The 23,271-nt window shown below is 41.0% G+C and overlaps 1 long non-coding RNA gene across 1 annotated transcript; it reads left to right on the forward strand.

The window, feature by feature from the left end:
* Positions 1 to 12,366: 12,366 nt before the first annotated feature.
* On the forward strand, positions 12,367 to 21,715 carry LOC135579053 (uncharacterized). The gene is made up of 3 exons (XR_010471361.1): positions 12,367 to 12,505; positions 16,425 to 16,508; positions 18,269 to 21,715. It is a non-coding gene; the product is annotated as an uncharacterized LOC135579053 (long non-coding RNA).
* The last annotated feature ends 1,556 nt before the right edge of the window (positions 21,716 to 23,271 follow it).

A 23,271-nucleotide genomic window follows, 5' to 3' on the forward strand; every position in this document is an offset into this window, starting at 1 on the left:
AAGGCGCAGCTTTTTGCTACTTAAATAGGCTCCACAAGGAACAAGGTACCTTTCAAGTTTTAAACAGAAAAGCAATCTTCAAAGCAGCCCAGAACCTGCTTCAGGTAGGAATGTGAAAGGATGGAATAAAGAGCGTGGGAGGCATGGTATTATTTTGGAAACAGGGAAATCCCAATTTTATTAACATCTCTGAAGAATCCAGATCTTTCTGCACCTGGGGTTTTCCCAGGTGGGATGGGGAAATGCATTTTTCCATTTGATAAATACCTGGATATAGGCCCAAACTGAAAAATACAGGTAAAATAGAATGTTTTCAGTCTGAAAACTACCTGCTTTTGAAATAGTTGAGCTTCATTCAGGAATCATGCATTTCATCACTACATTTTAGATAATTTAGATACTTTTAGATTTTGCTTTGTCCTCCCTGCAAAAGAGTCACATTTTTCTGTTACGTGACTTGCTAGCAAAAAATATTGCAAAAATAGTTTATCACCTGATATCAGCTTACACAAAAACATGAAGGCTCAAGCGACACCTAAGAGGCTCCCACAGTCTTGGTGGAGAACTCTGAATCTGACCTAGGAATTTCTGTCCCCTTGTTGCCCTCTTTGCACTGTCATATAGGGCAGATGCATCTGATTAACTGTTCCAAGGTTGATGGCCCCTGTGTGGGACTTTGCTAAGACACCACGCATGGGGACACCCTCAGGTTTTACCACCGAAGACGATGGTTCTCTATTTTGCTTCTGCTTCCCAGTGCATGAAGGGACCCCAAGAAAAAGAGGTTCTCTGTATGTTCATAACGTGTTGTAATGTAACACCCTAAAGCCCATCTTACCTCTCAGGAAAGGGAATTGGCTAACTTGCTTCACAGCCTGGGGTAGCCCTGCTTGGTCCTTCATGTAGAAGTAAATTAAATAAAAAAAAAAAAAATAGGGCAAAGGGTAGGGTCTTCCAGGAACAAAGATTTTTAGTTGTAGGAGACACTTTAGATGTCACCCTCATACTTAGACCCCATGCCTACAGCACATCTGCTGTACACTCACAGTACTGGGTAAATGAAATAGAGCGATAATAACAAATACGTGCATTTCAATTACTAAAATGTTACCATGTACCAGGCCACAAGCTTAAAACCTCCATCTGTTTATTTAATTGCAGTTTACCAGGATCGTGGTAATTAGAGATAAAACAGATCTGTTAGATTATCCCGTTTATTTTACTCCAAGAGCGGTAACTTAATAAGACATATTAACATATTAAATTCATCCTGCCCTAGATCTCAGCCAAAATGCTGAAGAGATAAGATATATTAGTGCAGTTTGCCTTCATAATAAAATGGTTGATATCTGCTTTATTTTGGCTTGCAGTGCTACTGTGAGTCATGTTAAGAAAAGGCTTTTTTTGTCCTTGTTTTACCTGTAATATGAACCTCGCCACATTGTTCAGAACACCACCTGACCATATTGCTCTGGATGTAATTAACCGCGGCACAGGGCTTTGGATTCCTGATGCAAATAATCTCCCAGAAAGTTACTCTGGATCGAACTGATATTTCCCAGAGCACTCGCAATAGTATTTCATTCTGAGCTACAGGTTGCAGCTGGTCTGCCTCTCACTGTGTGCTGCTAAGTGCTTAGACTGGCACTTTATTATCAGAATAGAACAAATCTAGGCTAATGTGTGTAGTATAAAGAGTCCCAGGGAGCCAGGGCTCCTCATTCTCCAACCATTCTTTCCAGTTTTTCTGCTGTTGCACTCCGGATAATTGCAGTTTAATTGGGTGACATGAAATGAAAACTGTGTCCACATTATCCAGGATTATCTCTTTTTCCTGAAGCCTGCCACCAATTGAAAGGAGCCCATTTATCAGTCCAAAGAGCTGTGCTCAGTTGCTTTTACGAGCTGGGAAGAGTGTGAGAACAGGTTGGAAATAGGAGAAAAGGACTTGACAGCTAAGAAAAATTATTTCAGTTGTTTATCACAAGGAAAGTTTATCTGATTCTTTACAAAATGATACGGAGGCTCAGAGTGTCAAGCCGTGAGTAATGAACATTGACCAAGTTTGCTTCCTCAACTTGATGTGCTCAAACACTGCCTCTCTTTTGTGTGGGCACAGATCAACTTTAAAAGCTTCTTTCAGGCAGCATGAATGCACTTCATTTTACCAAAAAGAACTTTGTATTGATAGCTAGGAAAAAGGAAGGTTGTTTAAAAAGGAAGGGTAGACAATCAAGACAAAATGAAGAGCTTTCAGTTTCCATTATGAGCATGTCGCTCTATTCTTCTCAGCTGTTTATACATTCCCAGCACAATAATGCCTCTTTGCAGTAATATGTTTCCCCTTTTACACTATTCATATTGAAAAAAGCCCTCACATCATGACCACAGTAATAAATACTATAGAAATGTGGGTATAATGTCAATTTGCATTCTGTGAGAAGATCAAGGTAAACCTAAAGGCCAAAAGAATATTCCATTAATGCTCATTCATCATTCTACAGTTCCAGGTAACAGAAGGACCTTGTCACTACACCGCACACCCTTTCAATTGCTAGTGCATCTGTGTGAATATTTTAGCCTAATGCACTGATTGTTAAATAGAAAGAGCAGTCTTTGAAATTGTCTACTGCACTCAAATCCCTAGCCGCACAAGGTCTGGGCAGGAGTGGTTTCTATTCAGAAGGAAATAGAAGGCTTTAGTTCAGTAAGCACACTGTGTGTGAAAGCAACTGAGGATATAAGTTATTAAATTAGAGTTTGCAAAGAAAAAAAGCTCATGAACTATAAATGGCTACCATAAATATACTGTAAATACCTTGCATAGATGAATGAAACCACAGTAGTTGTCCAGGCACTTCTGATTATAAATCCAACCAAGAGAAGGGATTTGAATATGTACATACTAATAAATTTCCCTTTTCCATCACTTATGGCTCCTTAAATCATTGGTCAGCTGCATTAATTCACACTTACAACACACCTCTAAACAGAGGCACTCTCACAAGCACACACACAGAGGCAGCGTGTCACGGGCAGTCTGTCCCCCTTCCTTGCACACTGGCCTGGATCCTGCTCTATATTTCCAAAACGCTACTGTCAAAGCTGATCCTGAGCCCATGGGCAGCAAAAGGAAGGACCTTCCCTCATGTGAGTGGCCCTGGGATCAGCCCACTCCACGTGTCTCTGCGCTGGGTGTTCTCCAAGAAATACAAAGAATATTCAGAGCTTGCATTTCCAATTTTTTAATGCTTAATTAACTTAAATGTCACGCTTTGGGTCTTAAGCCAATCTCTAACTATTAAAGGAGGGAATGAGACTTAATGCAAGGGGCTTTATTCTGTATTTGCCCACTGGGGATTTGTACAAGTCTTTGGGGTTTTGAGTGCTGTTGTCAGAGATGTGCTGCTAGACAGGGTGAAGCTTGGGGCAGACCCAGTGTGACAATTTTGGATTGCCTGCTACTGTGCTAAATGATGGTGCTATCGGTGTTTGGAAAGGGAGAAATATGAATACTTTAGGATGCCACAGTCAAGGGTTTGTAACACTCAGAAAAACTGGTGAGATGTCACCTAACCTGAATTGTACCATGAAATCTGTGCCTGAATGGTGGCTATTCGTTTCATGAAAGTCAAACTACTCCATATTCAGCCATAGTGCAGCTAAATTCCTCTATCTCTCTTCCTCTATACTCTGTCCTAAAACATTATTCCTTTAGTTTAAATGAAACCTGTAGGAAGCATAATCTAATCTACCTTTTTAGAGGTTAACTGCGGAGGCAAACCACAAAGGAGCTGGAATTTCATATGGAGGTGCTCAGATATTTACTAATAAAGTGTCACAGGACAAACATTTTGCCAATTAGGAACATAACGTGCATACTCCAGGAGAAAGTATTTTTTATGTTCATGGACTGCAGTTTGACAACTTGTGTTAGGTAGAATCCATTTCTGTACTCTCATGCAAATTTACCAGAAAACATATATCTGCATTAAAAAAAGGAGACACTGAGAAGACAAATAATTAACTTCTCATTACAGTATATAACTAAATACAGGGAGGTGAAACTTTTTTTATCCATTGAAAATGAACACCTTCCCAGCTGGAAAGAGTGTAGAACGTTTATCAAGGCTGGCTAATGTATGTCTCCCAGGGAGCATTCTCTTTTATTGAACAGCAGATTATAAAAGTTACTCCCTCCTCCTGGTTTGTGATTGTTCCCCCCTTTTTTTTAAAGATCTGTGGGAATTGTTTGTCACTCAAAACTATATTATAATTTACCTTCTCTTTATGGATCCATATTTTCTGTATTTGGGAATTGTGGAGGTCAGAGCGACAGCCCCCCAGCTCAGGACTCTCAGTAATTTTTTTCTGAGCCACAAGGAATTAAAAAAGAGAAAGCTGAAGCTAACGGAGGGAAAAAACTACAATATTGCCATTAGTAGGTTGTTCCTTATGGGCCAGGGAGGGTTAGGGGCTACTCCGGGTCATAACTGCTGGCTTTTTCCATCACTTTTGTATCTACCAGCACATGCCTGGCTGTGAAAATGACATTGGAAGGGGGTCATTAACTTTTACACATGATGAGTGTGTAGGGGAAGCTCAGCTGATCCCCCTTTACAAAGCCGTCGGGCTCATGTAGAAACGCTGCAGCAACAGTAGAGAGCCCCAGGAGGTGCAGGAACGTGGCCCTGGAGCCTGCGTGCAGCTCTGATACAAACTGTATGTGAAGCCCAATGACTCCTGTGTGTAACAATGCAGGTAGGATGATTGTACTGCTGCAATGGGTTTTTGTTAGTGTTATATGATCGGTGACAGGTATTTTTTTTTTTTTAATATATGTTTCATTTAGAGCCAGGCCAGCTGTGCCATTGTGTTTCTGCCATGTTTTCAGTACAAATAAGTTATGTCAGGAAAATTTTACTGTTATAAAAAGGAGCATGAAAAGTCCATATATGCCCATATTAAAGGTGACCTGCAGCTATTTGTAAGTATGGTCTAACATATTCCCTTATGCTCATTATTTAGCGAGGAAATTCCATTTGATTTATTACACACCCTCTTAATAAAAAGATAGGTTGGCCTATTCACTCCACTTGTCTTTGATATGATATCATCATAGATGAAGGTAAAACAATTCTGATATTAAGGACAGGCAGCAAGATAATTGGAGTGAGACACCTATTTGTGAATAGCAGCGTTACAGGTTTTGCTGGCCCAAACTATCTCTTTTAGTCAGAATTTCCCTAAGTTTCTATTTACTGAGGATTGTGATCCTTAAGAGCATTAAAATCTTTCTTACATATATCTGCATCTTGACAAAATCTAGCTGTTCTTCCAAATGTATTTGTGTAAAGTCCTTTAACACCCTAATTTCACGTACAGAGCTTGGGAGAATGCAGTGATATCCAGAGCAGCCTCACCAACAAGAGTGAAAAGTAAGTGACTTGTTGTGTTGATGATCTGTATATTTGTAAATGAAGAAATGTGTGTCTCTTGATACAGAAAAAACCCATAAGCATATTTCTTCTAGTCTTTAATGGTGAATGACGAACGTCTGTAAAATGTGCTTTATTACAAAGGGTAGTTGTGCTACCCTCTGCTTTGCTGAAGTATATATATTTTTAACTGGGTTATCTTTCCCTTTTAGTTCAAGATGTTGCTACTGAGAAGCAGAAAGACATAATTTGCCTCTTTGCATAACAGATTTCTGTAACTTTGCTTTGATTGTACCTCAAGTCCATGGCCTGTCTATATATATTGGGATTTTCACTAGAGTTTTAAGGGTCACTCATTGAGAAGGTGTGAAATGACAGGACTGCACTTAAGAGACACTGTTCTAATGTCCACTTATATGAAGGACTGCCTCAGTTTTTTTTAATAATTGCTAATCTGAGTCAAGTGTGGAGTAAGGAAAGAATATTTATCTGTAACATTTATAGGTCTCTAGTAAGACAGCAACTTTTCTTGTAATTTATCCTGTCTTTCACTGGTGTAAAGCAGATGACTCTTCAGTTTCAGAAACATTTGCTGGTGATACAGCAGGTGTGTTTCATAATGTGTCTCATCTGCTTTCGTAGTTGGGTCTTCACCAGATTGCGTGTAAACTCCTTTCAGCTAAATTATGGGTGCTTCATGGGACGTGGTAATGGAAGCACATCCAGGAGTAAGACAGTCAAAATAAGGCAAAAAAAGAGATCCTTTACAGGGTCCACACTTAAAAATCTCACTTTTGTAGAACCCCCTAAAAGTAAGACTTGGAGATGATATAAGCTACAGGTTTTCTTAATCTTAGGTTGTCTGTGTATTCTGATTCCAATTCACCCACCAGCCGTGTTGGATAGGACAAGGTATTACCAACAACGGGGGGAAAAAAAAGTACCTGTATCACTGTACAGGACTTTGGTAACATCTCATTTTGAATGTACAGTTTTAGGCATAGCAATTATGAAAATTCAATCCCACACAGTCAGAGAATCCTTAGTAGGAAAAGTGAATCTGTTCTCATATAAGGATCTAGAAGAGGCTGGCTTCATTAGCTGCTTATGGTAAGATGCGATTGATCTCCACTGTTGATGTTTACCCCTCTGACTTATTTACAGAGCAGAGTTGCTTCACCTGAAGAGAATGTTGGCAAAAGAACAAATAGTAATAACTGGCGGTGGGTAAACTTTGCCTGAGAAAGGGGGTTCTCTGCTGTCAGAAGGCAGAGGATTTGGATCAACCTTTTATTTGGAAGAGGGTGGGCAAAATGCTAACAACACTTGAGATGGAGCTCTGTGAGCTTATTAAATAGATGATGCAGCCTGTGTGCTTGAGATACCAGATGACTAAGGCGACTGATAGGTCCCTACCTGTCCTACATTCCTGTATTTTTTTTATCACCTTCCTTGTTCCTGTTTTCCATGTTTTATTCCCTTCTTGCCTTCTCTCAGGCTTGCTTGTAAGCAGATAGACAGTTCAGAGGAGAAACAAGGAAATGCTGATGGACCATAGATAGTATTGTCAATGCTCAGGGGTCTGAGTAAGCAGCCAGCAACGTTCTGCAGTAAGCCATTTTATTGCAAATATTGGGCACTGCATTTGATCAGTGGAAGGTACTTTGGGTGCTCCCTTTTTCTGTCACTTGTAACGGCACAGAGCGTGTCTGTGACAACAGAGGGCAAGAAGATATGTCCTTATCTAGATTCAGTCAGCTGTCTTCATCACAGGCAGTGAAAGCTGAAGGTAACTGAGGCATCACCTGAATCAGTTCACCAGGAGAGCTAAAACAATCAAGTTGCTACTTAACATTTATACTCTAGACACCTATCAAATAGGAATTGTGCTGAAATCAACAATCCTTTAACAAATAGCCCTGCAGACCACAAATCTTATAGTAGCTCATTTATGTGTACATGCCAGAGTTTTCATACTTGCTTCAAACCATGAAATTCATAAATCAGAATTTGAAAAGCATACATTATAGTTGGTTTCAGATAACAATATTATGAGTTAGAGATGAAAGGGAACAGGTTGGCCAAACATCAATCCAATCCCAAGCTGGGCTCTGTTTTTCTTGAATAAAAAAAAAAGAAAAAGAAAAAAAAAGAGAAACATTTATTCTTTTTCATCCAATTTCACATTTTTAAAGAAGATTTGAAGGCAATCATCTTTACAGTTCTACATATAGAAGGTGGCCCCTTCATCTCAACTAACTATAACTATCAAAAGTGAAATTCAGCTCCAGATCACAGGCATTCAAATTTAAAAGTCTACAATGTTGATCTCTAATGTGAGCTGGGTATTTCTTGTCTCCATTGCAGTCATAGGAGATCATGACTGAGATGTCACTGCAGAGGCATAAATGTCTAGTGTCCTTTGAGCCTGCCACAAGGTATTTGAGATAGATATCTTCATAGTGTTGGCAGATATGACTAGGATTACTGGATACTGGGAGAGGCAGCTGGATGAAGGCTTCTTCAATTTCCTAAATTTAGGCAGCTGAATCCCACCTTTAGTCAGTACAGCCAGTGGTGTTTGCAAGATTCCTTGTTGCATCCCAAAGATAGCACGCTGAGAGACTCTTTCCATTTTCATGGATTCAGGCACCACTAAGGATGCAAGAACCTTCTCTCTTTTTAGTCTCCCATGCTGAAACACCAGCCTGTATTGCACAACAGTTCACAGTTAATGTGACAAACTGCGACTTGCAATCTTTTTTCCCACTACACCCCTTGTTCCCTTTTTGTTGAAAATATCCCCCCTTCTGTTTCTTTATTCAGACACAGAGCCATGGAGACATCCTTCATTTTCACTCTCTGCCTCCTGTCATACTTACACTGTCTTCATGTTCAATTGTTTCTCTTTTCAACAGTACACTTAAGATTCTTTCCAATAGCCAAGGTATCTATCCACAGCTTTAAAATCGCTCATATTTTCTGCATTACTCTTTGACACCTACATTACAACCTCCAGTTCTATCCTAGCACTGCTGCTGTTTAAAAAAACCAAAACTCTCTCTTTGGACAGATCATTTCATACCCTTCACCAAGCCTTTTCCCTTAACCCCAACTTCTAACAAAACTGAGTGGAAACTTTACATGTTGATCTTCCTGTATCTCAGGCTTTTTTCCCCCTGCCATATTCCTCTTTGTGCCCTTCATCCCAGCAATGCCAGTCTTGCTAGTCCCTTTATTGCTTTCTTCTACAGACATCACTGTGTCTGTTACCAGAATCGTGTTTGCAGTGCCCTTCTACCCCCCTCCTCTCTCAAGTGTGTCCTGAAAATTGATTCTTGTCAAACACCTACATACATTATGTCACACCAAAAATGTTCACTGTCCTTGTGTTTTGTCCTGGATATTGATGGACAAGATGAGCTACTTGCCATGCATAAGACTGGGATGGCCATTAGGAATGAGAGTTCTGAGAGTTGCTCAAATTGAGAAAGTAGAGCAATAACTTGGACAGCTATAACAATTTTTGGTGAAATCCATGAAATGCTTCACATTCTGAAACCTGCCACAAGATAACATCCTTCTGGGTAGTACAAGAGCTGGCACTGGCTTGTTACCACCCACATTATCAGAGATAGCCCCTTTCTTGGGATGGGTGGGGTACTCCATGTCTTTTCCACCATGAAGCCATTTCAGTGTTCTAACGGGAAAAACATACAATGGTAGTTATTGAAACCATACTGAGATCACATTAAAAGCTGTTTAAAGCTGAGCTTTTGATAGAGCCCTTACAGGGCTGCAGTGACATCTTCAAGTGTAATAGGTTAGAGATCAGACAACCTGCATTAATGCTATTGATAAATTTACTGATGATATTCATAATAACTAGTTGGTTTTAACAGCAGTTTCTTAGCCTGCAAACTCCTCAGGACAGGGGTTGCAATAGTTTATATAAACTTGCCTGGATGAGGTCAAAATATGTGTTTTTTGAAGTGTTCTCTCAAAGTGATTTATTTCACATTTAATACCTTAAGTGGGATGGGCAAGTAATAATTTAGCATTGTAGCTACTACAAATGAATCTTGTGCTCCACCCTTTTTTGTTTTTATTATTTATGACCGTACCACCTGTCTTTCACTCTGAGCTCGTTAACACTGTGTCATCCTGGGAAGCGCCTCCAGATTGCTGACTACCACATGGGAAGAACAGGCTGTTCCCAGTCCGTGCTTCCCCACTTCTGTGCTGTGCGTGCTGGGACAGGACTTCGGCAGTGCAGAAGAACAGTTAGGTAGTGGAAACATCCGTAAGCCTGTAGTTCGTGTCTGCCTCAGTTACAAAGGCTTTCTAGTACTCTGAAGCATTAGTTAAACCAAAAGAGGGGAGATTCAGGCTAGATATGATTAAGAAATTTTTCTGATAAGGATGGTAAAATTAGGTTGTCCAGAGAGGTTGTAGATGCCCTGTCCCTGGAGATATTCAAGGCTAGGCAGGACGGGAATCTGAGCAACCTGATCTAGTTGAAGATGTCCCTGTGCATTGCAGGGGGATTGGAGTAGATGACCTTGGAAGGTCCCTTCTAACCCAAACTGTTCTATGTTAATGTTGGTTGCTTCACTTGAGTTTGCAGCATGGAAATCCACAATATTGCACACTGTTTATTTAAGCCTCAACATTTCAGCTACTGTGCAGAGACGACCTTGCTGAAAAAAACATGAAGAAAACCAAGCAACTTAAGAAACTCCACTCCTCCTTCCATACTTTGTCTCTAGCCCTTGTGGAATACCGCATCTCATCTCTGCCAGGCACCTACTGCTGTTCTTCTTGGGCAAGAACCCTCAAGGTGCTCACCAGTGTGTGTTTGGGCTAACGCATTTCAGGGCAGAAAAGAAAGGGCTACAAAGCCCCCGCTTCCGCTGCCGTAAGTGTCACTTCACATTTCCTGAAACTTTTCTGCTCCTTCCTAAAGAGTGGCTCATTTTGCCACATCAAATTACTATTCCAGAACTTCACAATTCTCAGAATCCTCTGACTTTCCGCTGAAACTTGGCAAGGAACAGCTCAGCCCGATTTAGTCTTGTGCAAACGTCCTTCAAATCATTCTTCTCCTGCCCTGTGCATTACTCCCCTAGTGTATAGAGAGCAGCTGCATCCCACCTCAGCTTTGTTTTGCCAGGCTGAGCAAGAAAAGAGCTTGTAATATCTTATTTTAAAAGAGGGTCTTCGTTTTCCCAGTCATCTGAGGAGCTTTGTACTCATTTCTGCCCACTGGTTGCCCCCTCTCCCCAGCCCCTCTGTCCCTGGCCAGGCAATCAGCAGCCCCACTGCCTGCATGGCAGGGAAGGCAGCAGCTGCAGCATCATGGGGTTATTTATCCCGATTTGGCACCACTTTCCTTGCTCTTTTACTGTTCTGGATTTAGTATGTCCCTGCATTTACTGGCAATACCTTGTCGGGTGCCCTTGAGTTTGTTTTTTTTTTAGTTGTTTTTTTGTGTTCTTTTGTTTGGTGGTGGTTATTGTTTGTTTTGTGGTCACTTTTTTGCTTCTTTTTCCTGCCTTTTTTCTTGGCTGTTTCACAACTGGCATCTCATCTTTGAAGCTCTGACCAGCTGATGTACCCAAGTCCCTCCTCACTTTCTTCCAAACAGAAATCTCCGAGCTGGCAGCAGAAATTCTCATGAATAATCCCCCGTAGTCCCGCCATTGCATTTTACATCAGACTTCTACATCAAGCCACCTATTTTGTTCTGCAGGATATCCCAGTCATCCCTGAGTATTAATGATGTTGCCTAATGAGGCCAACAATTAGCTGCTGATAGTGCTGAGCTAATGACATTTCTACAATAATTTATTTCCTTGAAGATTAATATTTTCTGCATTCTGCACTGCTGAGTGTGTGTATCAGCCTGGGCTCACCCTGGGAAGAAGGGAGGAAGAAGGGAGGAAGAAGGGAGGAAGAAGTACGTCAGCCTTCCTCAGAGGTCCATCTGCACCCCAGAGCAGGTGTTTCCTCTTCCTCTAGGTTCTGGGGTTCACAGAGCTGGAAAGCTCAGTCCTGGACTTAAAGAAAAGCAAAAGCAAACACCTTCCAAGGATCACTACCACATCCCTGCTTTTTCCATGGGAGGGTAGGAGAGGCTTTAGTATAATGATGCTACGAGTAGATGCAGAGGGCCAGATCATCTGGGTTAGTTGGTGAATTACAAGGTGACTTTTCATTCTCTCAGTGCCTCCCTTGGATTTTGCAGTGAGATCAAACCTCTACAGATCTCTCTGCAATACCAGGCCACAATTCCAAATGCTTTTTTAGCATCTGATAACCACTTCTCAACCAGCCCTTGGACTCAAATGAGGGCAGCACTAATGAAGGGGGCTGATACAAAACTGCAGAGGGATTGCAGCTTTTAAGTTCTGAGAGGTTGTGACATTGCTGTCACACTGAACTAAAGTGCTTTAATTTTTATCATGGGATCAGGTGAATAATCATCAGCCATGGCCATTTTTAACTGTGAATATCCAAAATGTCGGCCATGAGAGGGAAGGACAAGTGTTAAAATACAGCCAGTGAACTTCTCAGTCAAATAACATTGACCTCAATGCATGTAAGACACTCAGAGTATATTTCCAATGTATGTGATATTCATTTTAATTATATTTTAAAACTCTGGCCATCTGGGTCCAAATCAGGCTTAAGCAAAAATCAAAAATTAATTTGGCAGTGCCCAACTCCTGCTCTGACATCATGAGAACCATTCTGCATTTTGTGCATCCCAAAACGTACAGCATGGTTTGGGAGCTGGTGAGGACTGCCCCAGGGTAGCATGGCCAGTCTGAAACAGCACAAGTTTTAGAGCTGCCCCATGAGGGAGGGTGAGGACCAGGGTGCTGCAGGGACCTCCGCAGCCAGCCATTGCATCACAATGGGCATGGGAATGGGGGTCGCATCAGGGACAGTAAAGCCTAGTGGTGCTCATGGTAACCTGACTAATACCAACCTTTGATTTATCAAAGTAAGATCTAATTCAGTCTGCCAAACTATTTCAAGGCACCCAATATGAATAGCTGCAGGTAGGACCAGCTTTTGGAAGACAGAACACTAGCACATCCCCAGACCAAGCCTATGTCTCCTCAATCTCCAGCCACACCTGAAAACCTTCACCAGGACATTTGTCTTCTATTATCTCAAGTATTTAAATACTTGAGCACTCGCCAGGTGCTCCACTGTAAACACAGGGCAACCTCTGATTAGCTTGGCAAAAACAGAGGCAAGGGAGAGATAATGACCACAGACGTAATGACAACTGGTGTACAAATAACTATCCTGTTGAACATATAACTCGGTGTATTCCAAACAACAGACCATTGCCTTATTTGAAATCATTGCAGGGGCTATTATGCTGTTGCTTCCCTTTCCACCCTTGCTGGCTGCTGGAACAAGGGAGAGGGTGATGGAAGGGGCAATCCCCTGGGAAAAGCAGCTCCTTTCCTCCTGCACAGCCTCCAGAGGCTTTCCTGAATCCCCTCAGAAGGGTGGGTACCAATAAAAGACAAGCTTTTCCTCAGCCATGACCAGGCTCTAGGGATTGTTGTTAGCACTGCAAAATCTTTTTTGCTGGCCTGAATAAATAAAGACAAAACACGTAGAAAAAGACTGCAAGGGCAGGATGTTGGGAGACAGCTGGCACAACACAGGGAAAAAACACAGCAGGAAAATTTAATGTGCCAATCTAGATTGCCATGCTACTTGTGCATGAGGTTTTTTCCATAATAAATGTCAAACACAGGAAAACTTTACATTCCCAAAGAACCTTCCCCTTTTCTCACTTAAAAAAATAATAGTTTTCCAGAATTTGGGACAATTTCTGAGACCCTTTTTCAGACCTATTCCCACTGAAACAGAAGTCTCATTTTCCCTGAGTGAAAACTGCTGCATCCAGGTGATTGGACTCCCATCCCCACACAGGCATACAAATTCTCATTGACATCAAACAGCTCCCAGCACGATAATTTTCAAATATGGTCTAAACATCCCATCAATATTAACTCAGAATGGTGAATGAATTGCAGCTAAAAAAAAAAAAAAAAGAAAAAGAAAAAAAAAGAGAGAGAAAAAAAGCGCTATTGTTTTATGAACTGAAACAAAAGGTTGGACAAAGAGTTAATATAAAGAAACAGTAAAAGCAGAAAATATATCTCCTATGCTTAGGGAGTAATTCAACCTGTGAATGCTCTGCAGGAGTCTTTTAAAATGCATTTTTCCAATCTGTTCGAGATACAAGAACTTGTATGTCATGCAGCTCCGCATTGTTGCTACAAAACTTAAAGACTGAGCTGTCTTCTGCTTACCCTGACGTAGGTTCTGTTGTGCTGCTCTGTGTAAGAGCCCTGTCACCTTGGTCCTGCTTTCATAGAATTGCAGAACCATAGAATAGTTTGGGTTGGAAGGGACCTTCAAAGTTCATCTAGTCCAATCCCCTGCAATGAGCAGGGACATCTTCAACTAGATCAGGTTGCTTAGAGCCCCGTCCAGCCTGGCCTGGAATGTCTCCAGGGATGGGGCATCTACCACCTCTCTGGGCAACCTGGGACAGTGCTTCACCAACCTCATTTTAAAAAATGTCTTCATGTCTAGTCTGAATCTCCCCTCCTTCAGTTTAAAACCACTACCCTCTGTCTTGTCACAACAGGTCCTGCTAAAATGTCTGTCCCCATCTTTCTTATACAGACAAGCCTTACCTTTCCTTCCCATTCAATCAGGCTTGGGGAATCTGGGTGTCATTGGGTCTCTGTTTTTTCCCCTGTAAGGGTGCAAGAGCAACTGTTTGTTATTTCTTTCTGACATTGCACAGGGCCAGGAGGAAAGGAGCTTAATTTGTGAAACACTGAGCAATCGGGGCTATCAAAATGCTTCTCCTCAGCTTTACGATGAGAGCTATCTTTATGAACCAAGTACTTGATGTAGCAACCCCATACACCTATACAGCATGCTCCTGTCATTGTATGTCTGTGGCTCTGTCCAAAAGATGGTTAATTGCTGCCATAAAACAAAAAAAAAAGTTGTATTACAAATTGTTTTGTTGTGACCAGTTGTTCTCATGAAACTCAGCTCTTGCATTCTGTTATAGGTGATTGCTGAAATCTTTAGAACACAAGGTGAAAAAAAGCACTTCTGTTTGCAGGACAATGGGCTTATCTGATGCCCTGTTCAATGAGTGGAAGGATCCAACTTCTTTCCAGTGGGTTTGGGATAGAATTGACTTTGACAAAGGGATCCATCAGGACCAAATTTTCTCTCCTTCCAAGCAGGGAGTAAAATTAAAAGCACATAAATAAAGTCATAACTCAGCCCGCTGTCTTGCAGATGTTAATTTCCTCAATACTTGTTGTACAGGAAGCTTAAAAATGCCAAAGTTAAATGGATATTTCTGGCATGACTTAATTCTAATTTTTCAGGTATCATAAAAAAAAACCAAACCAGCCAGAAGATATATATGTCAGAGAAACCCCTGCGTGGCCCCTCCGAGCTGTGCTGGGACAGACACAGTGCTGCTTCAGTGCAGCCTTTGCACAGGAGCCGAACAGAAGCGGATTGCTGGCTGTCACCAGGCCATCACGGCTATTTGACACTGTAAGATTGCACAGTGTATTTGGGATTCTTGGACAGTGCCTGCACCACCATACCTGGTGTGTATTGCAAACCACTCCAGGAATCTCCTTCTGAAGGCTGTTGACTGGGGCAGGAGTCAAATTCTCTCAGCTCAGGAGACTGGGTGTGAATGTGGCCATCTGTGAAACCTTCAGGACAGTGGTCACTAAAGGGTTACAGCTAAAATGTCTGTGGAAAATCAGCTTTAAAATGTTATACAACAAAACATGTTATTGCTGGTATTTGAGTCAGGCTTGATAATGCATTTCAGGCTAAAATATTTCTTCGATTGTCACAGAAATATGTGGAGAGCCAAGTGTTTGCTTTCAGTGTGCAGAATATATTTAGTTGCATTTCATTACCAGAGGCTAATTGTCTGAGAAACAGTTTTCACATCCAGAATTCCTGATACGGTGCAAAAAAAAAAAAAAAAGAAGGCTACTGAGAATCAAGAAGCCTTATGTTACTGATTATTTAAGAGTGAAAGGATTAGTGGTGCCAGTGAGTATTTGGGCACTTTTTTGAAAGACATGTAGGTTAGTTCTTGGACTGATGTTGGTGCCCAGTAATCCCACCCAATGCTGAAGTTAAAGTACCGCATGTGTACTGAGATTTTATTTATAAATACCTCAATAGCCGTTTTCAGTAAAATATGGAAATTCCTTCATTCCGTAGCTGTTCTCTGTTAGATCATTAAGCATGTCAATACTGCTGAACAATCAAACGGAGAAAAAAATGGTTTAATCTGCTTATGCTGGAGTGCTTATTTATTACAATCATTCATCAACAAGACCTGAAAAAAAAGGGGTTGATTATATCCATTGGTTAAATACCGCGCAATAGAAAACGTGGCAAGCACAAGAAAAAAGATGGGCATCCTGCCTGATAAAGAATTACACTGGAAGTGAAAGGCTGACCTACAGTCAGCAAATGTTAATCATTTTTACACCAAAGTGAGTGTAACGTTTCTATAGGGAAATTACTTCAATCTGGTCAGTGCAAGGAGCAGTTTGTATAATCGGATTGCAAATAAGGTTTGATCACATTCCAGCTTAATCTACTCTCTGAGCACCATTTACAGCACTAAATCAAACACTAGGAAGCTGCAGGTGCTGCTTTACAGTCATTACACCCAAGGGGCAGGGACTTGGTAATAAACAGCAAATAAATTGAAGCACTGACTTGCCTGCTACGGGGCATTTCTAATTATCCTCTAGTTTAGCTGGAAATTGTCATGCTCTCATCACAGCCTATTTTAACTGCTGCTGAATAAGTGTGACACTTTTAGACTGAATTAACTGAGAATATGAAGAAATGCCTTTTTTTTTTTTTTTTTTTCAGTGTTGGATCAGAAGTAGCTTGCTAAGCTCCAAGGAGGACATTCTGTTTTCATGTCCCCATGATGGAAGTAGAAACATAACAACTGTAAGCCTCATATATTTTAATTATGGGCTAAAGACCTACCGAAATGAACAGCACTCGTCATGATAGCTCACACGAATTACCAAATAGGCTGATAAGAAGGGCTGCAGCCTCCTGGGCTGTCGTTGATCCAGTACTGCTGGTGGTGGTGTTTCCTGGAAAGGTTGATCTGGAGAACGAATGGTGATTAACAAAGCAGCACACTGTTGTTGTGATATATTTAATGAGTTTAAGGAGAAGGGAGGAAGATAAGTCTCCAATCTTCTGGAAAAAAAAAAAAAAAAAGGTTGTTTGGAAACGCACAGATAATTTCGGTGATTAAAAGCCACAAATATCTCAGCTATTTGTGATACCTCCAGATCCTCCCACCTAGATTTCATTCAAGTAACTTGTCAACACAAGTAATATTCAGGAGGAATGTTGATGTAAAAAGACCTCTCTGCTGGGAAGTAAGGCAGTGTAGCAGCAAAGGTATGTAATACACCTTGATGAGAGGTGATGTGATGATCATTTTCAGTACTTCTAATAGGATGTGTGACATGCAGGTAGCCTGACAGCTGCAGTTATGATGCTGCTGTATATCTCAAACCCAAAACTAAGCGGCTTTTTGTGGAGCTGGGAGGATACAATAGGGCTGATGCCATGGAGCTTTCTAGCTTCTCCAGCTAGAATGAAGGTAGTTGTAGCTAGCCAAGATGTATATCTTTCTGTTTAAAAAAAAATACGATTTCTAAACCAAATCGAAGTCCCAATTTGTGGTCGTATTTTTACCCAGATGCAAAGCTTTTTACTAATATACTGTGAAATAAGATTCATAACCTTTAGGTAAATTGTTCTCCCTAATATCTCGAAAGTAGTATTTAACAGGTAATAATAATGAATGCAATTGGATCACAGCTCTGAAAATATTCTTTTTCTACTTGCTAATGAACAAGAGACAATGGAATAATCCTTGGGTTTGCATTTTTAGGACTTCAAACAATTAAGAGCTTAAATTATTTATAACAGAAAAAATGTGTAACTTGCAGTTTTACAGATGTCAGTGGTTCAATTTAGAGAGGGACTACGGAGGAGACAGCACTGCAGAGTACAGTGCCGCTTCTGTCATCTGAGCTGCAAATAATCTCAGCTTGCTGACCTCAACTTCCAGGCTCCAAGGGGCGAATGAGGGCTGCATGACCATCGTATTTATTTCAGTAGGGGGTTAATGCATCTTTTCTGCTGGATAAACTCAGTTGCAGGCTGGAGTGACAGTGGAGCAGAGACTGCCCTCGTGCCCGTTGCAATACTGTTGGAGTTTCTAAATCAGAGGAGCAGGGGCTGGTCTTCTCTTGAAATGTCTGCTTTGAGCTATTTTATGGAAAGAATAGAATAGAATCAAGCCCGGAAGATTAAAAAAAAAATATTAAATGCCCCAAAATATTGAGATCTCTGTCTCTGCTGAGTCCAGTCATTTTCCAGCCACCAATTAGGCTTCAAAGCTGTGTATTTATTTGTAGATGTTGTCACAGGAGCACAAAGTATTATCCCATCCTTAATACTTGTTTCGCCCCACCTCCCCCCGCCAAATAGCTGTTATTTCTAGTGCCCACAACCAGGACCACTCCACATTAGCTGGCAACTTTATTATTTTTTTTTCTTCAGAAAATGCAAAGAATGTTCCTTTGTTACATGTTGATTTGGTATGGTATCTGCATTTAAAGTGCCTCCATGTTGTAGATGAGCTATGCTTTTCACATTATGTTCTTTCTTTTGGTTTTCAGGCAAATTAATTAACATGATACAGAAAAGGGAGAATACAAATGCTGAAGCCCTCACTTTAAGCCCTCATACTCTTTTGTTCTCCATTATTGCACCAAATTATTTAATTGGGTCTCTCTGATTGTGCACAGACACAGAAAAGAACACAGTCTATTGTGAGAAGCCCTACAACCATAATGCAGTATCAAATTCAATTCCCATCAAAAGTGCTTGCTGCTAAAAGCCTGTACTGTGGCTGCAGATTAATGAAGATCTGCATTGAGCAAAGTGGTGGTCGTAGAGACATTATTTTTCTCCAATAGAAGGCCTATTCTTGAAGAACAATAAAAGCATAGAAAAGCGTTAGTCTGCTTATGGATGGAAATAAATCAAAATGAATAAGAGGGTTGATGGAAATAGTCTGAAAGCAGTAGAGTGGAATTCTGAAAATACTGTTTTTGTTTTGTAAGGATTTTTTCCCCCATAGTCTCTCAAAAATGCTGCTTGATGGAGGCTCGAAAGCCTTGGAGTGAAGGACAAATTTCAAAAATCAGAAACTAATTGCAGAAAATCAACATTTCACAAACACATTTTTTCTGCAGAAATGTTGCACAGAATCTGGACTCAAAATAAGAAGAAAATGTAAAAAAGAAGGAAAATCAGTGATATGAACTAATACACAAGTCTGACTCAAAGAACAACGAACAACTCGGAAACAGCATTCAATCACATTGAGATGAATTCCTTTCCTTCTTCTTGACACAATTTTGTACACTGTTTTTCTTTTTTCTTCATGTTTCCGTGTCAAAATCAACTTTGTGCTTGTTTATATCAACTAGTAGGGCCAAATCCTAGCATATTTAGCAGCAAAACGAACATTGCCGTCAACTGTAGCTCGACAAGCACGTGACTGTAATATTAAGCAATTTCTTTTCAGAGCCATGGAGTTGTTCCATTCATACTTACAGGTGGAATCACCTCAGCATTGCTTGATGCTGGAGCGGTTTGAACAATGAGCAGAGTACTTGGGTAAAGCAGACAGACATTGCCATCAGTCAGTCGTTGTCAGTCTGTTCAGAGAGGAGGGGACCCACGCTCACATCACCAAAGGTCACCTACCAAGTGAAGATAGCCAGGCTAAGATGCTGAACAGGTTGAAGCTCCTCTCTGGAAGCCTCCTCCTCTCCTTTGCATAAAAAAGCCATGGCATTTGGGTTTCTGACTTGAGTGAACTGTTGGTTGCTTAAAATGAGGCAAGATAAATCTGAAACAGAGATATCTATTTTAAATACTTAATCTCAGTCCTTCACTTCACTCCCAGCATCCCAGTTGCATCTACAATCACAGGTGATGCAGAGACCGAGTGCCTGATTTACATTAGTTTACTCAGGAAGTGGTTCCACCTCTGCACTGAGGATACACATTTAGAAATAAGAAATCCAGAGGCAGGTCTGGGACAATAGATGCTTTATTATCATCACGTTAGGCTACTTTTTACCAGGTCTTTCAGGCCCAAGTTACCCAAAGACCTGAAATCCTTCTTTGAGAAGAACATCTGTTCTTCAAAGAAGTCATTGGTATGAAAGCCTGAGAAGTAACAAAATCTCATTCTTGAACTAGAGCAGCTGGTGGGTGATTCTGTGCATTGCCGTGATTCAGAGGTGCATAGTGGCTTGTTCTCTGTGATAAACTACCCCATGTTGAATGATATTGGCCTAATATTCAACCCATTAATTTACACAGAATAAACCAGAGCTCATCACAGCCATTGAGTGAGAAGAGATACGGGTTCTTAATCTTAATTGTATTCAAAATTGTGTCCTGAATCCACCTTATAGACTTAGTTAGAGTTTCAGTAGTCACCTAAGATTTACATTGCTGCTTGCTTTGAGTGCATTGGAGGTGGTAACAAAGTGGAAATGCACTTCTTGACCTATATTTTACCCTGGATTAGGTCACACAAAAACATGAAGTAACTTTGAATTATACTGTAGAATAATTTGTCATTATTCCAAGCTCTGCTTTTTCTTTTTATTAATTAGTATTTCCCAAGTCTAACCTCTACATATTTGAGAAGATCTTCCAGAACAGTTCCAAGGAGCTGTGTTCCTCTGGTGACACATGTAGTGCGACTAAACTTTAAAAATGGCTCAATTTTTGAAAGGTGTCAACTCCAACACCTTGTACCCTCTTAGAGAAGCTGCCACTGTGCATCCAGACCTGACTGCTCTGATTTCCTTATGAAGAGGAACCTGAATTCAAGACATTGTAGATGTTGAGTTGGTCCAAAGACAGAAGTACAGAAATGGATGCTTCCAGGTCTTCCACAGGCTGGGAACACACACAGGAACAGTCTGGATGTGGGCAGCTGTAGCACTAGCACAGATCTGTGCAGGACATGGGCTGTAAATAGACAGTTACAATACCATGTCACATTTACATTGGCCTGGGTCTGTTGTGTGCAGTCTGATGAACTTTGCATAGACTTAAGAGCCCCTAAATATTTATGTTGAATGAAAAGGCCTGAAAATAAAAGAGGGTTAGGCATACCAGACACGCACTCTCTGGTGATAGTTTCAGTGGCAATGAAATACATTGGATATCCCACATTTCTGCATGGGCTGGAGGAGACAGCACAGGACTAAAGAGAGACCCACGCTCTTCTGGAGACACAGCTGGAGGCCAAGTGGGACACTTCACAGTGCCCAAAGTGACACCATTGCTTCTACATGACTGAGTGCCAGCTCCTTGTCAGTGCTGTACCATGACCCTGCTTTCTTGGGGGATAAGACTAGTTAAAATGGAGAGGCTGGACATATTTTGCAGCACAAACAACATAGAGTGTTTGGTTTACTGTTCCTTTCTTAGTTAGTTCCCCCTTACTAAACTTTATCATTTTGGTAGCTGATGATAACAATCTAGATAAAGCCAGAGTTTTATGCAGCATTGATGGTCACCATCCTCTCCTCACTATCCTCTCTCCAGATGCCAGTGGTGAATCTCACCCGAGGTCCATGAGGCAAACCCTGCTGTGGGGAATGGGACATGCTGCATGGGTAGCACTACTCCCGGGTATTCACCAGCACACAGTGTGGACTCAGTAGTCCAAAATTGATGGGGGTTGAGATGGTCCCAGGTGCTTACAGACTCGCATTCTCCCATCTCCACGGGAAGTAACAGCCTTTTGGTGCATCCAAGAGCTGCTTGGAAATTATATTGAACCGCCTGAAATGGGAAAAGGAACAGAGGAGTCACTCACTGTTTCTAAGGCTGCAGATTGCAATGATCTTAGCTTTTGGTATGATACCTGTGGCGATACCCCTTCTCATTTTTCAAGTAAGCTTCCTGGCACTGTCTGATAAAAAATTACTTGAACAGTGGTAGGTCTCATCCTATGAAACTTAACTGTCCTTTTTTTTAAAAAAAAATTATTTATTACAGGTTGTAAAACACTAAAAAAGATATTATAAACTGCCACCCAGCCTGTAGAAAGGGAAGCAGGTGTGTGAGAGGGCTGGGTGAAAGGACAGGACTCTGGCACTACTAGAGCGTCTGAGCCCAGCTACCTGTGGTAGCTACAAAGCACCTGCAATTTGGCCTTGTGGGGATGTGAGCAGATACAAGGACTGACTATGGCTCCTCATGGCTGTGCTCCTGTGCACATTAGATTATGCGGAGTTTATAATCCCCACAAGCATTGTCAAATGCATTAATTACTTTGGACAACAGTATTAATGCAGTAACCAATTCTGTGTCAGACATTTAAATTTTTCTGCTGAACCCTAACCTAAGACTAATGAAAGATAAAATGGAAGTTCCTTGCTCAGCTTGTTTGACCAGCCAAGAAAGCAAACTAAACAAAGTCAGACAAAAGTATATTGAGCTCAGACATAGATCCCTCACCAAATCAAATCATGGATATTTGCCAGGAAAACATGGTGTAAAATGACACAGCTTTATACACCTGCTTTTGCTCTAGCAAAATGAAGGTATGAGTGAAAATCCACCCCCATACTGGGAGAGAACCTCTAGCCTAAGTAATTTCTCCACACCAAGTGCTTGAACATTGCTATCAAATTACCTTGTTGTGAGTTCTTCAGTATGTTGTATAAGCTACAGGATTTGAGGGTTACCAACTAAAGTTTCTCATGGGGCAATTCCTTTCCTGGGCAAAACTTCCCTCAATAAATGCTGCGAGCATCTTGTGCTTGAACTGTCTTCCAAACATCTGTCTCTGGCAACAAAGACGCTTTAGACATAGTGAGCATTGCGCTGTGTTATAACTTCCATATTACCCTTCGCACAGCCATTTTACTTCAGCTGCATACTGTGTATCATTCATTGCGAGTTTACTTTATTCTCTGGATTCATAGCTGATGCTCTCTGGACCATAAAATTTCAGCTGCAAAACCAGAACATCTCATTATTTCTGAAATATCGAGCTTGTATCTTCTTGATAAATAATTCCTACTAGTATAATGTATCAGACTAAAACATATTTTCTGAGGCCAGTGAGGTTAAAGCGGCAATCTCACCTTTTTTAATTTTTTTGCCCTGAAGACAGTGATTTCCATATATAGAGTGACCCCGGTTTGTGTTGAACATGGGGAATGAGGATGAAGCATGAAACGACACATATTGCTGTCAGAGATTTGAAATGAGGCCTGCTAACCTGTAGGCAGCCTTACAGGACTAATCAGTCCCTCACATTACCAATGTATTCAGATTGCTGCATGCGGCAGCCAGCAATGACTGGGGAAGTTTTCTTTTTTTATCACTGCCATTGACAAACATTACATTTTAATGCAATTCTTCCCTTCCATCCACTGTCTAAAAAAAATAAAAATCTTTTGACACCGTATCTCTGAGACACTGGTCTCATCTGGTTTCCTTGATGCTTGAAGAGTGGGTGCAACTGTGTTGATTTGCTTTTGAATATACATTAGTCAGCAGTGCTTAAACAGATGATAACATTTTTTTTTACTCTTTTAGCTGACAACACAAACTCTTTTGAATTCAGCTTGTT

This window comes from Columba livia, chromosome 1 (assembly GCF_036013475.1).
Source record: "Columba livia isolate bColLiv1 breed racing homer chromosome 1, bColLiv1.pat.W.v2, whole genome shotgun sequence".
Lineage (NCBI taxonomy): Eukaryota > Metazoa > Chordata > Aves > Columbiformes > Columbidae > Columba > Columba livia.